At 41.5% G+C, this 16,009-nt stretch overlaps 1 protein-coding gene and 1 pseudogene across 2 annotated transcripts in view; one reads left to right on the forward strand and one right to left on the reverse strand.

Annotated features, from left to right (window-relative positions):
* The window catches only part of SH3RF3 (SH3 domain containing ring finger 3), a 368,321-nt gene that overhangs the window by 66,048 nt on the left and 286,264 nt on the right, over positions 1 to 16,009 (forward strand). The gene's annotated exons all lie outside the window — the stretch shown is intronic.
* Positions 8,772 to 9,179, reverse strand: LOC109436447 (large ribosomal subunit protein eL32 pseudogene; annotated as a pseudogene).

Raw genomic sequence — 16,009 nt, forward strand, 5'->3', positions numbered from 1 at the left:
GAGACCCTCCCAGGAGACCACAGAACCAACATACCTGGAGGTCAGCTTCAGATCAGAGGAGAGCACCACCCAATTAGCCCCACAAGCAGCATACTTAGCAGGTGCCAGAGCCTGCTGGGGCAAATCCTACTCAATAAGGTAAGCCTCCCTGGCACAACAGCCTGTAAGCTGTAGACATGGCCAAACCCCACAGCCAGTGAGCCTGAGGGTCAATCCCACCCCCTGATGTGCCAAGAGCAATTAAGGGTCAACTGTAATAGGAGAGTACACACAGTCCACACAAAGGATATACCCAGAGTACTCTGGACAAGTGACCAGGGAGACTGTGCCATTGGGCCCCACAGGGCACCTACATCAGACCACCCGGTCAAGCCTGGGACATGTAGTATAGCTACCTAATACAAAGAAACAAACACAGAGAGGCGGCCAAAATGAGGAAACAAAAATATATGTCCCAAATAGAAGAACAGGAGAAAAGTCCCAAAAAAGAACTAAACAAAGTGGAAGCAAGCAACTTACCAGATAGAGAGTTGAAAACAGGACTTAATGAACTTTGGGGAAGAATAGATGAACTCAGTGAGAAATTGAACAAAGAGATAGCATGAAAAAGGACATAGAAACCATAAAAAAGAACCAGTGAGAAAGGAAGAAAACAATAACTGAAATGAAGAATACGCTAGAAAGAATCACCAGCAGAGTAGGTGAAGCAGAGAATCCAGTCAGTATTTGGAAGACAAGATAGCAGAAAACACCCACGTGGAACAGGAAAAGGAAAAAAGAATTTTAAAAAATGAGGATAGTTTAAGAGACTTCTGGGACAATATCAAGTGTAACAACATTTGCAACATAGGAGTACCAGAAAGAAAACAGAGAAAGCAAGGGATTGAAAAGCTATTTGAAGAAATAATGACTGAAAACTTTCTTAACCCGGCAAAGGAAATAGACATGCAAGTCCAGAAAGTGAAGAGAGTTCCAAACAAAGATGAATCCAAACAGGCCAACACCAAGGCACATTATAATTTAAATGGCATGGGTTAAAGAGAAAAAGAGAATCCTAAATGCAGCAAGAGAAAAGCAACTAGTTACTTACAAGGGAGCTCCCATAAGACTGTCAGCTGATTTCTCAACAGAAATTTTGCAGGTCAGAAGGGAGTGGTACGAAATATTCAAAGTGGTGAAAAAGAAAAGACCTACAACCAAGACTACTCTACACAGCAAAGCTATCATTTAATGTTGAAGGAGAGATAAATAATTTCCCAGAAAGAAAAAGCTGAAGGAGTTCATCACCACCAAACTAGTATTGCCAGAAACATTAAAGGGACTTTTTTAAGACGAAGGGAGGAAAAAAAGAACATAGATGTGAGTAATAAAATGGCAATAACTATGTACCTATCAATAATCACTTTAAATGTAAATGGATCAAATGCTCCAATCAAAGACATAGGGTAGCTGAATAGATAACAAAATAAGACCCATACATATGCTGCCTACAAGAGACCCACTTCAAATTGAAAGACACACAGAGACCGAAAGTAAAGGGATGGAAAAAGATATTGCATGTGAATGAAAAAAACAAAAACACAAAAACCAAAAAACAAAACAAAACTGTGGTAACAATACTTATACCAGACAAAATAGAGTTTAAAACAAAGGCTATAACATGAGACAAAGAGGGACATCACATAATGATAAAGGGATCAACCCAACAAGAGGATATAACCCTTGTAAACTTTTATGCACCCAACATAGAAGCATCTAAATATATTAAGCAAATATTGACGGACATGAAGGGAGAGTTTGACAGTATGGTCATAGTAGTGACTTTAATACCCCATTGACATCAATGGACAGATCTTCCAGACAGAAAATCAATAAGGAAACAGCAAACTTAAGTGACACACTCAACCAGATGGATTCAACTAATATTTTTAGAGCATTTTACCCCAAAGCAGCAGAATATACATTCTTTTCAAGGGCATATGGAACATTTTTCCAAGATAGACCACATGTGAGGCCACAAAACAAGTCTGAGTAAATTTAAGAAGATTGAAATCATATCAAGTGTCTTCTCTGACCACAATAGTATGAAGCTAGAAATGAATTAAAAGAAAAAAAACCTGAAAAACACACGAACACATGGAGGCTAAATAACATGCTACTAAATAATGAATGGGTCAACAATGAGATCAAGGAAGAAATCAAAAGATAGCTTGAGAAAAAATGAAAATGAAAACAGTGACTGAAAATCTATGGGACACAACAAAAACAGACATAAGAGGGAAATTCATAGCAATATGGGCCTACCTCAAGAAACAAGAAAAATATCAAACAATCTAACTATACACTTAAAGAAACTAGAAAAAGAGTAGCAAACAAAGCCCAAGTGAGTAGAAGGAAGAAAATAATAAAGATCGGAGTGGAAATAAATGAAATAGGTTCTAAGAAAATAATATAAAAGATCAATGAAAACAAAATAAAAATCATATAGTCATCAATAGATGCACAAAAGGCATTTGACAAAATCCAGCATTCATTTATGATAAAAACTCTCAGCAAAGTGGGAATAGAGGGAACATACCTCAACATAATAAAGATCATCTGTGACAAATCCACAGCTACCATCATACTCATTCTCCTTGTTATCGGGAATAAAACAAGGATGCCCACTTTCACCACTTTTATTCAACACAGTATTGGAAGTCCTAACCACAGCAGTCAAACATGAAAAAGAAATAAAAGGCATCCAAATTGAAAAGGAAGAAGTAAAACTGTCATTATTTGCAGACATGATATTAGATAGAGAGAACCCCAAGGATTCCATCAAAAACTATTAGAACTGATAAATGAATTCAGTAAAATAACAGAATACAGAATTAATATTCAGAAACCAGTTGCATTTTTATACACCAATAATGAACTGTCAGAAAGAGAAATTAAGAAAGCAATTCTATTTAAAAAGATTAATATCAATCTTTGATAGGATAAAAAAAGATATCTAGGAATAAATTTAACCATGAGGTAAAAGATCTGTCTGTACTTGGAATGCAATAAGACGATGAAGAAAGAAATTGAAGAAGATACAAATAAATGGAAGCATATACCATGCTCATGGATAGGAAGAATTAACATTGTTAAAATATCCATACTAACCAAAGCAATTTATAGATTCAATCCCTACCACAATACCAATGGCACTTTTCACAGAAGTAGAACGAATAATCTTAAAATTTACGTGGAACCACAAAGGACCGCGAATATCCAGAGCAATCTTGAGGAAGAAAAAAATTGGAAGTATCACAGTACCTGATATCAAATTATACTACAAGCCTATAGTAATCAAAACAGCATGGTACTGGCATAAAAACAGACACATAGATCAATGGAACAGAATAGAGAGCCCAGAATAAACCCACACCTACATGGTCAATTAATCTATGACAAAGGAGGCAAGAATATACAGTGGGGTAAAGACAATCTATTCAATAAATGGTGTTGGGAAAATTGGACAGATAACATGCAACAAAATGAAAGTGGACCACCTTCTCACACATTATGCAAGAATAAATTCAAAATGAAGTAAAGGCCTAAATTTGAAGCCCCAAACCATAAAGCTCCTAGAAGAAAATATAGGCAGTAAACTCTCTGAAGTTGCTCTTAGTAATACTTTTTCTGATATATCTTCTCGGGCAAAGGAAACAAAAGAAAAAAGAAATCAACAAATGGGACAACATCAAAGTAAAAAGTTTTTGCATAGAAAAGGAAACCACCAACAAAACGAAAAGACAGCCTACTGAATGGGGGAAGATATTTGCCAAGGATACATCTAATAAGGGATAATATCCAAAATTTATAAAGAACTGATACAATTCAACACCAAAAATATAAATAATCGAATTAAAAATGGGCAAAGGACCTGAATGGTCATTTCTCCAAAGAGCTCATACATACAGATGATCAATAGACATACAAAAAGATGCTCAATGTCATTAACCATCAGAGAAATGCAGATCAAAACCACAATGAGATACTACCTCACACCAGTCATAATGACTATTATCAAAAAGTCAACAAACAAGTGCTGGTGAGGATGTGGAGAAAAGGGAACCCTCATGCACTATTAATGGGATTGCAAATTGGTACAGTTACTGAGGAAAATAGTTTGGAGGTTCCTAAAAAAGTTAAAAATGGAACTACCTTGTCCAACTTCTGGGTATTTATTTGAAGAATCCACACACTAATTCAAAAAGATATATTCACCCTATGTTTTTTGCAGTACTATGTACAATAGCCAAGATATGGAAGCAACCCAAGTGCCCATCAATAGATAATAAAGAAGAGGTGGTACATAAATACAATGGAATATTACTCGGCCATAAAAAAGAATGAAATCTTAACCACTTGTGACAACATGGATGGATCTACTAGAGGGTATTATGCTAAGAGAAGTCAGACTGAGAAAGACAAATACCATTTGATCTCACTTATGTATGTGGAATCTAAAGAACACAATAAACTAACAAAATAGAAACAGACTCATAGATACAGAGAACAAAATAATGGTTGCCAGATGGGAGGGGGTTTGGGGAGTTGGGTGGAAAAGGTGAAGGGATTAAGTAGTACAAATTGGTGTTACAAAATCGTCGCAGGAATGTAAAATACATCATTGAGAATATAATAAATAATGTTGGAACAACTCTGCATACCGTGTTTCCCCGAAAATGAGACCTAGCTGGACAATCAGCTCTAATGTGTCTTTTGGAGCAAAAATTAATATAAGACCCGGAATTATATTGTATTATATTATATTATAGCCGGTATTATATTATATTACATTACAGTATATTATATTATATTGTATAGTCGGTCTTATTTTACTATAAGACCTATTACTATTTTAAAATAAAACCAGCTCTTATATTAATTTTTGCTCCAAAAGATGCTCACTGGCGCACGTGGGAACTGAACCGGTGACCTGGGTGTCATGAGCACTGCGCTCTAACCAACTGCGCTCTAACCAACTGTGCTCTAACCAACTGAGCCAACCAGCTGCCCCAGGATGTGCATGTTTTAAAGCATGTATTGAACAGCATTCCTGGCCTGCACCCTCTAGATGCCAGTGACACCACCTGCCTCCATGGTGACAACCAGACTCTTCTGCAGACATTGCCAAGTGCCCACTGTTGGGCAAAATATTCCTGTTTGAGGACCACTGTTCTAGAACAGTCTCCCCAACTTTGTTTTCCAAGGCATTGACCTTTTGAGTACACTAGGCCAGTTATTTTGTAAAATGTCCCACATTCTGGATTTGTCAGGTCATCTTTTGGTGGTGTCATTTAACTGGTTTCTTGATTCTCTGTATTTTTGTAAACTGTAAGTGGGGGCCAAACTAAAGGCTGTATTATGAAGCTTAACTTTTAAAATAGAGCAACTTATAAGACTATGCTTACAACAAAAATAACTTTTGGGGTTGGAGAAGGGCACGTTTCTCACACTCGGGATAGTACAGCCCCTGCTAGATACTTGGAGCAGCTGGTGGCGGCACCAGCTCTCCTCAGGCTCTGAGATGATATTGTTTTGTGCAGGACACCTTGCTCTCTGGATGGGTGGGGACTGCCCTTTTTTGTGTTGCCTCCTAGGTAGTTCACCAAAGGCAGGGGAAATGCTGTGTGTGTGTGTGTGTGTGTGTGTGTGTGTGTGTGTGTGTGTGTCTCTCTCTTGGACCTCGAGCTGAAGTAGTCTCCTCGCTCCTTGCTGTTTTTCCATTAAAACCAACTATAGGGTTATGTTTTGTTTACTTAAAAGAAAAAATAGATATGTGTTTCTCTTAGCTTCATAATACTGAGGTTATTATGTTTACTTTGTAGAAAGTGTTTGTCTGTTAAGTGGTAGTTGGGACCCTGGGGTTGCTCTTTAGTTGCTCTACTGTGGCTCTTCGGGTATTTTATGAACTGAAAGTGTGTGAATGGGAGGGCAAGGTGGCCCTTCCCTGCCTGGAGATCCTGCTGGATATCACATGTTATTTCAGGGACTCGGCAGGGTCATGCAGTAGAGGATTTGTGAAAAGAAGGCCCAAGAAGTTATGAAAGTCTTGGATGCATTGTCCCAGGGCCAATGATCAAAGCTAATCGAGATAATTCTTAACACCTTTTCTACCCGGTTCTGGGCCATCAGCTTGCGTTTGGGTTAGTAAGTCTGTTTCATGACTGAAATCCACCTTGACACACCTATATTTAGCTGAGCTGTTGCAGGAGGTGAGAGTTGTCCATGAGCCTCTTGGGCATCTGAGGCAGGACCTGTCCTGGATCATTTTGAGGAAAGTGTGTGGGGGGCTCTATGTGCTGGGAGGAGGCTGAGTGTAGTTACAGAGGCTGATAAGTGGGGACGAGGGCAGTGGTGATAAGATGAGGGTGTGCCATATTTTATAATTATGCCGTCATCGAGTGTGAGCAGGTCTGTTTACAGCAGTTCATTTTTAAGAACTACATTATTTCTGGATAATTCTGGTGTATGGTAATCATTCGAGTAAGCTCTGTATCAGATTAAATAAAGAATTTGTCTCTAATTTATGCCAATTTAAAGATGTCTTCCATGTTCTCTTTGTCTCTGAGGGAGGGGAGGCAGGTTGCTATGGAGACAACATAAGAAAAAGTGACAGGCAAGAGCGCTTAGCAGTTTTAATTTTGAAAATATTTGTGATGCAGGTAATTGTATATGTAATAATGTTATGCAGCAGAGCCATCTGCCTTTGCAAAGATGCATGCCACGGAATATTACAGTAAAACAGGGTTTCTATAAGGAGCGAAATGCTATTTGTATGTTATTAGGATATTGAAATTGTGAACAATAGAGATACAATGGAGTCCCAATATTTCTAGGGGTACAGCTGCTGTATAATGTAGCGTGTCACCTATAGAATTTGGGAAGGTATTTTTACTGGGAAATAAAACATTTGTATCGTAAGACTTACCCAAGACTAACCTGAGTGTAATTTTCTAAGTAGCTAAAATCAACTTTACTCTGATTAATAACAGATTTTAATCTGTTTAAATGGCACTATTTTCTTTCTGCCTTAAAAAAAATTATTAAGCTGTATTTCATAGTTTGGGGACCAATTTAATAAGTTGACATATGGCTGTTTCCCTCTGTCCTAATTTTCCTAGACATTTCAGTTTAGTTTTGCTCTAATTTGGAATTCTTTTCCCCCCCTCATATGCAGTTAATAATATCCGCCCCCTCCCAGCCTTACCCCTGGTTTTAGAAATTTGATGGGATTTAAGAGAAAAAGAAACTTTAGAATGGGACTCGTTAAATGGAACAATTCAGCAAACATTTCTTGAATCTATGTTTGGCACTGTGCTGGCTACTCAGTCTTTATGGAGCTTGTACTCTTAAGTTTAAGCTCTGCTGAGACATGATATGACTGTTGTATGGTTTCTAAGTGACCCTCACGCAGAACAGAATTTTCAGTTCACACCTTTTTTAAAAATAATTTTTGATTTTTCAATTATAGTTGACACACAATATTACATAAGTTTCAGCTGTCCATCATAGTGATTAGACATTTATGTAACTTATAAAGTGATCACCCCAATAAATCTAGTACCCATCTGACACCCTACATAGTTATTACAATATTATTGACTATATTATCTATGCTGTACTTTACATCTCGAGGACTATTTGGTAACCACCAATTTTTCTTCTTAATCATATCCCATTTTTCACCCATCCATACCTCTTCCCGTCTGGCAACCATTAAAAGCTTCTCTGTATCTATGAGTTTGTTTATGTTTTGTTTTTTCCTTTGTTTTTCAGATTCCACATATAAATGAAATCATATGATATTTGTCTTTCTCTGTTTGACTTATTTCACTTAGCATAATACCCTCTAGGTCCATTCCTATTGTTGCACATGGCAAGATTTCATTCTTTATTAGGCCGAGTATTATTCCATAGTACATATATACCACTTCTTTATCTACTCATCTGCGGATGGACACTTAGGTTGCTTCCATATTTTGGCTATTGTAAATAATGCTGCAATGAACATATGAATGCATATGTCTTTTCAAATTGTTGTTTTGGGTTTCTTTGAATAAATACCTTGAAGTGGAATTACTGGGTCCTTCTTTGTCTCTTGTAATAGCCTTTGTTTTTTGTTTTAAAGTATATTTTGTCTGGTGTAAGTATTGCAACCCCAGCTTTTTTTTTTTTTTTTTTTTTGGTTTCCACTTTCACGAAATATCTTTTTCCATCTCTTTACTTTCAGTCTGTGTATGTGTTTCGATCTGAAGCAAGTCTTTTGTAGGCAGCATATGTCTTGGTCTTGTTTCTTATTCAGCCACCCTATGTCTTTTGATTGGAACATTTAATCCATTCACATTTAAAGTAATTGTTGATAGATATGTACTTATTGCCATTTTATTATTTTTATTTTTGATCTTGTTTTTCTTCTTCTTCTTTAAGATGTCCCTCTAACATTCCTTGTACTACTGGTTTGGTGGTGATGCACTCCTTCAGCTTTTTCTTGTCTGGGAAGCTCTTTATATGTCCTTCGATTCTAAATGATAGCCTTGCTGGGTAGAGTAGGCGTGGTTGTAGGTCCTTGCTTTTCATCACTTTGAATATTTCCTGCTGTTTCCTTCTGGCCTGCAAAGTTTCTGTTGAGCACTTAGCTGACAGTCTTATGTGAGCTCCCTAACTGCTTTTTGTTTTTCCTTTTTTTAAAGAATTCTGTGGTTTTATTAAAACACAATTTGCACACAAGCTGTCTATTCATTTTCTTCACTGTGCAGCCAGGCATTGGGATTGGTGACTCTGACGGCCAGCTGGGCTGCTCTTTCCACAATGGCATTGTGGTTCTTTGAGGAGACGTTGTGAGCAATCTCAGCACCGTAAGATTTGTTTCACATCAGCAGCACTTCAAGCTCCTTGATGTTGTGGACCAGGAACTTCTGAAAGCCCCTGGGCAACATGTGCTTTGTTTTCTTGTTACTCCCATAACCAATGTTGGGCATCAAGATCTGGCCCTTGAATCTTCTGTGCACCCTGTTGTCAATGCCTCTTGGTTTCCGCCAGTTATGCTTAATGTTGACATATCGGTCTGACTGGTGCCAGATAAACTTCTTGGTCCTCTTTTTGACGATCTTGGGCTTCACGAGTGGTCTGAGGGCAGCCATGATACCTGTTGTTGGGATAACGTAGAATATTTGGAATTCTTTCTGAGCTTCTAAGGCCTGGTGGGGGAGCAATCACTTCCCCCTACCTGCTTTTCTAACTGCTTAACTAACTGCTAGTCTTTTGCTGCTTTTAAGATTCTCTCTTTGTTTTAAACCTTTGGCATTTTAATTATGATATGTCTTGGTGTGGGTCTCTTTGGGATTTTTATGTTTCCTATATCTTTGTTGAAGTATGCACTGAGATGATCTTTTCTTTCCCTAAGTTCATTGAGCATCCTTATAACCAATGTTTTGAACTCTGCATCTGATAGATTGTTTGTTCCCATTTTGTTTAGCTCTTTTTCTGGAGTTTTATTTTGTTCTTTCATTTGGGACATATTTTTTGGTCTCCTCACTTTGGCTACCTCCCTGTGTTTGTTTCTATTTATTAGGTAGGGCTTCTATGTCTCCTGGTTTTGATAGAGTGGCCTGATGTAGTAGGTATCCTGTGGGGCCCAGTGGCACAGTCTCCTGGGTTACCTGAGTAGGGTGCTCCAGGTGTGTTCCCTAGCACTGTAGGTTGTGTGTGCTCTCCTGTTGTAGTTGAACCTTGATTGCTGTTGGCACATCAGTGAGAAGGATTGACCCTCAAGCTGATTGGTTGTGAGGACTGGCCATAACTACAGTGGGGGAGCTGTTGTGCAGGGGCTGACCCTCTAGAGCAGGATTTCTTCAGCAGGTCTCTGGTGCCTGCAGTTCTGCCCTTTGGATGTGTCATTTGTGGAGGTAGTTGGGTGGTTCTCTGGTGTGATCTGAAGCTGGGCCCAGAGTGTGTTGGTTCTGGGGCCTCTTGGGAGGTGCTCAGGTGCAAACCAAGGTCAGCCGCTGCCTGTGCCCTGCCTGGAACCACTTGGTATAAGTTACAAAGTGATCTGCAGATGGCTGTCACTTGTGCTGGGCTTGGACATGCCTGGGAGAGGCTAAGCTGTGAACTGAGGCTGGCTGCTGCTAGTGCCAGGCTTGGGGCTGCTTAACAAGAGGTACAGGGCACACCGAGACTAGATGCCATGTGCTTGGGGTTTGTGAACCTTTGAGAGATTGTAGGAAAGTCTACAACATGAACCAAGACAGGTTCTTTGTATGGAAAAGCTACTGGAAGCCGCCTGGGTTGGTTTTCAAGTTGGGTGGGGCAGGGTCTCTGGAATCACCAGGATGGGGAAAACAGTGTTAGCTAGGTTGATGGAGATGGAGATATGGCAGCTGCCTTTGCCTGCAGGCTGGGTCACAGGGAAGGCTCAACAATGGAAAAATGGCTTCTGCCAGCAGTGCTGTCTGAGAGAGAGCTGCCCCTCTAGCCCTCACCCTGAAGTCAGACAATTTAATTCCTCTCTGTATGTCCCTGGCTTCTTTGAAGTTGCTTCCCTAGCACTGGAGCTCAAAGTGAGTGCATCCATCAGTGAGTAAGGATGTTGGCCCTTTAAGAAGAATGCCTGGGTCTCCAGCCACAACCTCCACTGGTTTTCACAACCAGAAGTTGTGGGAACTTCTCTCCCTGGCACCGGAACCCTGGCCTGGGAAGCTTGGTTGGGGCTGGGACCCCCCCACTGTGAAGTGGGAAACTCGACAGCCAAGATATCCCTCTTGATTTTTAACTGCCATACGTAGGTGTGTGAACAGCTCGTTCCACATCTCTGCCCCTCCTACCAGTCTGAATGGGGCTTCTTCTGTATGTGCTTAGTTACAGGACTTATGTTCAGCTAGACTTTAGGTATTTCTCCATGATTGTTGTTGTGTAGTTTAGTTGTAATTCTGATGTGGTCATGGATGGAGGTGACACAGCATTTACTCTGCCATCTTGACCAGAACTCTCAGTTTACATCTTAATATGGTAGATTTGAGATGGACATAAATTCATGAACAGTGCTGCCATTTAGAGGTGGGGCGTATTTTCTTCTTTTGAACCTGGACTCTATTGCTGCTTTGACCAATAGATAACAGCAGAAATGACTTTGTGCCTTTTTGTGGGCCCAGGCCTTTAGAGACCGGTCGCTTGTAATTCCTGTCTCTTAGGATACTTGTTCTTGGAATCCAGCTATTCTGTCAGGAAGCCCAAGCAGCTCTGTGGAAAGGCCCATTTGGAGAGGAGCTGACTATCCCAGCCGATAGTCTCAATACTCTCTAATAGCCAGTATCACCTTGCCTGCCATATGAGTGAGCTTCTTGACCCACCCAGCTGTTCTGTGGAGTGGAGATGTACTGCTCTTACCAAGCCCTGTTCAAATTAGGTATTTGTAAGCAAAACTGGCTCTTGTTGTTTTAAGCCACCAAGTTTTGGCTGGTTTGTTATGCAGCTATGGATAAGCAGAACACTTACTTTTTTTTTTTCTACCCTCTATATTGCTGCTCTGGAAATAGCCCTGTCATAGGGACTGAGAGAAAGGGATAGCTGCCTAGGAAATACATATTCTGGACAGGTGTCTCAAGGATGAGATGCACTAGCATTCCAGGAAAAGGCTAATTATCAGGATTATTAAAGGCTAATTATCTCTTACCAGGAACTTTTGGTTTACTGACCTGCTGGTGAAGATCCTTAAAGAGGGACAGTGTAGGTGGATGGTGAAGTTCTGAGTATCTGTCACCTGTCAGAGGTGCCCCCAGGGAGGCCCAGCATTGACGGGGATGCACCCAGAATGGACAGAGTTGACCCTCATCACACTAGCCTTTCATGGCAGTGAATGCCACATACCAAACCCACACATGTTACCCATCTTTTCCTCGATGCTCCAAGTTTCTCAGTGTGTGAGTCTTGGGTTCTATGTTTACTCGGTCTCCGGCTCTGCCCTCACTGACCATCCTCAGGATAAACACATCAAGCCTTTGGTAGCTAATGCATACAAATGGTGTGAAGAGGACACATCAGTTTTGTCTTTCTCCCTCTGCACTGTGGTCTGTCTGGCATTGTAATTGTGTAGCTGAGGCCTGATGGTCTGCTATCCTGTGGAATCATAACCTATTTCTGGGCTGTAAGAAACTGAAAGGTTATCAATTCAGAAGTTCCCTCATGCCAGGTCATGTGCAAGTGACTTCAGCAGCCGTGACCAAGTTTTCTTGGCTTTGGTGGTGTGCTGACAAATGTTTAACAGTAGGTTCCCTGGGAGAAAAGCCCTGGCTGATAGCAAATGCCAATTTGGGGGGTGTAAATACTCCCACCATGGCTGATTCCAAGCTGCCGACGTGATGTCACTGAATTGGGAAGAAATGCACACACAGCTCTCCTGAGATGGCAGCTCTCGCCTGGGGCGACGTGAGGGGAATTAGAACAATGTGAAGTACAAGTGTGCATAGTTTCTGTGTTATATATGTTCGCCAAGTAAAGGCACCAACTGTCATAGGGAAGATTTTCTTTCCTTTTGAGCTTTCTATCCATTCCCTTTTTTGGGGGGTGGGTGGGGCAGGTGGTAAAAGAGCTTTTCTTTTATGAGTTGGTGGGAAGAGCAGATGGTTTGTTTAACTCTTGTGCTTACTTGGTAGAATGACAGATCGGACATGCCAATGTTTACAGATTTTTAAAAGTTACTATTTTTATTGTGTTAAAATATATGTAATATAAAATGTACCATTTTAGTCATTTTTTAAGTGTACAATTCAGTGGCATTAGCATTCTCAATGTTGTGCATCACCATTATCCATTTCCAGGACTTTTTTGGCACCAAAAACTGAAACCCTGTACCCGATCAGCATTACTCCCCATGTGCTTCTTCACCCAGCCCCTCAGAACCTCTATTTAACCTCTACTTTACTGTCTCTATGAATTTGACTTCTCACGTAAGTGGAATCATACAACATGTTGTAGCGTGTGTCTGAATTTCTTTCATTTTTAAGGCTGATTAATATTCCATTGTATGTCAACACCACATTTTGCATATTCATCCATTGATGGACAACTGGGTTGTTGCCACATCTTGGCTACTGTGGATAATGCTGCTATGAACACTGGTGTACAAACACCTTTTTGAGTTCCTGCCTTCGCCTTTTTGAGTATATACCTAGAAGTAGTATTTCAAGATTTTTAATGAAACTAGTCCCTTAAGTCCCAAGTGGGGAACTACCGGTCGACCGGTCTTGTCTAAGTTCTTCATTTTGTTTATGCGAATGGAGCCTAGGAGGCCAATGCTGTTTTCAAATTGCCCAGCTAATGAATGGCACGCTGGGTATGGGAGCGTGCCTCTCTTTGGGTCAGGGTTGGCTGAAGTAACTGAACAATTGGAACAGGACATTTGAGGCTTCTTGGAGCTCAGTACAAGTAGCCTGAGCAGGCGGGGAGCAAGCTTTTCGTGACACATGCAGGCCTGTGCAGGAGGAGACTTGTGGGCCATGTCCCAGCTCAGGATAGGACCTGGGCAGGGCCTGGACAAAGTGGGAGGTGTGACCTGGTGGGCTTCTTCCTGGTGGGGTCATGGGGAGAAACTTGCGTTTCTTATAGTAGTTCTCTTGGTTCAGGCAGGGAGAAATGCTGTGGAGCTTTTGACTGCTCCTCTGGCAAGAGTCCCTGTTTTTAAAGCATGAATCACTGCAAAACATAACGTTTTATATTTAAAACTCAATTTACAAACCCTAGATATATATGTGTGTTTTTTTTTAATTGAAAAAGAAAATAACCCGCCACTTCTGCGTGCTACAGTTACTGACAGCTGCTGTTCCCTATCAGGGGCGTCCTTCAGGGCTCAGTTAGATTGGCATGGAGAGGTGTAAGCACTCTCGTCGTAACTTCTTCTTCCCTGTCAGGGCGTGGGGATTGCTAATGGCTCTGAGTTGATTTGTCCTGCTTGAGTCTTCCATAAAGAACACATCTACTTTGGTTAATACATCCATTTATGCATGTCTGTGGGGCCTCTGGCGAAAACCTTACTTGCAGAATTAAGTGCGGTTAAAGGGGCGATGACCCCTATCTGTGGCAAAGCTGGTGGGGAATGGCTCAGTGGCAGGGGTGAAAAGCAAGGAGGCAGCCATGATAATGGCAGTACAGGAAGTGGGGTGGGGGTGTCCTGCCATCACAGCAGGCATTGGTTACCAGCCTGGGTTTTAACATCTTTATAAATGATGCCGGAAGCAACAGTAAACAGTGGTTTAATGAAATTCACAGATGATGCTAAATTGGGAGGTGTTATAAACAGCAGCAAAAATAGAGGGAAGCCCTGGAGAGGTTAGAAATATGGAGAGGAAATAGCATGGGCCCTTTTCTTCAGAACACAGGAAGGCACACTGGAGTGCAGGGGAGAAACTGGCCTGCACAGGTGTTTCTTAGGAGAGCCAAGAGCCATCACGGATGAAGGTGAGTTGAGCTTAGAACACCACAAGCTTCTGTACCTTTTTGTTACCTCTTGCTCACAACTTGAGCATGACTCCCTTGGATTCAGGAAATAATTCATTGAGCACTTGCTTTGGTGCACCTGAGCTGGCATCAGAATTCCAGAGAGGTTACAGCTTCACAGGCACATGAGACGATTCCGTATTTGGTGACTAGGTTGATTGGCTTGATGAAGGCTCAGAGTCACGCCCCTGAGTGGGGGGTTTTGTTTGTCCTCTAGCTGACTTGTCAGGGTCCCAGGCTATCAGTACCTCACCTGGAATTTTCTTTTCCTTCTCCTTTACTCCCCACCTCCCTCCACCTAGTGAAATAAGACTCCCCAGACAATTCTGATGAAGGAAAACTGATTTACTACGGGGGGGGGGGGGCAGTTTTCAGTTAGATACTAATATGGGTGCCTGAAAGGAGGGTGCTGCTTTGGCTGGTTATAGCTGATTATAAATCCCCACATGGGCAGCATTTTATTTAGGACTCTGACAAATAAAACAATACAAAAATCTCAAATTGAATCCATTCTCATCATTGTGGCAGCTTTTGTGAGGCTGAATTACAACACTAAGGAAGGCCTGGCGTCACTGGCTTCACCGTCTGCTTCACTGGCTGGTTGGAGAAATGAGACCCACCTGAGGGGCCTGTATGACCAAACCAGTGTGCTGGGCTGGACACTAGAAGAGCAAAGGTGGAGCAGACACAATCTCTGACTTCAGTGAGCTTTTGTCTGGTGGTGACGAAAGACGATTGGAATGTAATGTGATAAATGATAAGGTGGACATCTGCTAGGCTTCCTGCCCTGAGAGGAAATCGGGTAGGAGTGGTATTCAGACCAGGCAGAGGATACAGCCTGGGGGAAGGCTCAGAGTGTTCCAGTAACACAGTCCAGTAGACATGTCATTTGGATGCTCTTGGCTGCAAGTAACAACCCAACTGAAAGTGGTTTGAATCACAGGAAACACATGTTCTCATTTGGCAAGAACCCTGGGAGTAGGCGGTCTCAGGGTTGGCCGTGCGCAGAGATGGCATCACGGATGCAGGCTCGTCCTTCCACACACAGTGTGTCCTTCACAGTAGACTGCTGACGCAGCCCAGGCATCGTGTCCTTCAGTGGCAATGTCTGATGATCGGAAGGAAGAATTGGGGCTGCTGGAGCCTCTCCCCTTTCATTAGGAAGAAAATCTTCCCACAGTGGCTAGCACATCTCCCCTTGTATGTCACTGGTGAGAACATGGCCACAGGATTTTCAAGGGAGTCTGGGAAAGGGAGTATCTGGCATTTTCGTCCTCTGTCATGGGCACTAGGGTACTTAAAGCAAGGAAGAAACAGACAGGGGAGGGAATGGGTAGATGCCAACTGTGTCTGCCCCAAGCAGGCACCTTTGAACCATGCCAGGACTGCAAACTGTGAGTCTGGACAGACAGGTTGCCGTCAGGTCGATGGGGACCTCATCCACCATATTATGGAGCCTGGCTTTATCTTCTTTGAGTGG

The sequence above is a fragment of the Rhinolophus sinicus genome, chromosome 2, assembly GCF_057876585.1.
Source record: "Rhinolophus sinicus isolate RSI-liver-muscle chromosome 2, RSI-T2T, whole genome shotgun sequence".
Taxonomy (NCBI): Eukaryota; Metazoa; Chordata; class Mammalia; order Chiroptera; family Rhinolophidae; genus Rhinolophus; species Rhinolophus sinicus.